This window comes from Suncus etruscus, chromosome 1 (genome assembly GCF_024139225.1).
Source record: "Suncus etruscus isolate mSunEtr1 chromosome 1, mSunEtr1.pri.cur, whole genome shotgun sequence".
NCBI lineage: Eukaryota > Metazoa > Chordata > Mammalia > Eulipotyphla > Soricidae > Suncus > Suncus etruscus.
In genome coordinates, this window is record NC_064848.1 from 56,591,629 (window position 1) to 56,592,509 (window position 881).

General features: G+C 35.0%; 1 non-coding gene across 1 annotated transcript; it reads left to right on the top strand.

Annotated features, from left to right (window-relative positions):
- Nucleotides 1-211: 211 nt before the first annotated feature.
- LOC126029415 (U6 spliceosomal RNA) lies at nt 212-317 on the top strand. Its single transcript, XR_007503004.1, has one exon. It is a non-coding gene; the product is annotated as a U6 spliceosomal RNA (small nuclear RNA).
- The last annotated feature ends 564 nt before the right edge of the window (nt 318-881 follow it).

The following is an 881-nucleotide window of genomic DNA, read 5'->3' on the forward strand; positions in this document are numbered from 1 at the left end:
AGAAATATCACGTTCACTTTCAAATATCTTGGACAGCCTTCCACACTGAGGAAAGATTTCACAGTGGGCCTTCTGAAAAGATTCTCATTAAATAGTAGAGAGTGATACTTTTAGCCTGTGGGATTTTTTTTATATATTTTATAATTCCTTTATTTAAGCACTGTGAATACAAATTCTTCATGATTGAGTTTCATAGAATATACACCACCCAGCCTGGCTTCGGCAGCACAGATACTAAAGTTGGAATAATACATAGTAGATTAACATGTCCCCTGCACAGGGATGACATGCAAATTCGTGAAGCTCTACACTTCTGTTGATTACTCTAATTAATGTTTTTACATTTTAGGTTTTTTTTAATTTTTGTTTTTAATTATGAGAACAAGGATGTAAAGAAAGAGGACAAGGTAAAGTTACAGTGGAAGGACAATCACCCATAACATAATTCTCAGAAGTCCCCTTGCTGATATCTTAACTTTGAAATTTCAGCCAAAGAACATTAAGATAAATAAGAGAGAATCCATGTACAATTACTTTGTCCCTCAAGTCCCCAGATTGTAACACTTTATAATATTTCTTAACAGCACACAAGGCATTCTAAAGCCATAAAAACTTACATAACTCCTTAAACATTACAGGCTTAGTATTTTCTTACATTTCCATATACATGCATATTAGCTTAAGTTAACCTCAAATTTTAAGTGAGTTCTTTTTAAGGATTAGAGTCAAAGGAGCACAGTAAAAATGGTGTTAGAGTGGCAATTGTTTGCATAGGCCCACCAAAATATGAAGGACATGGAAAGAAATAACCTTGGCCTAAGTATAAAGAGACCAGACCCCTGGAGTTTCCTGGCACAAGACCAACTCTAGGCTCCAGGCAA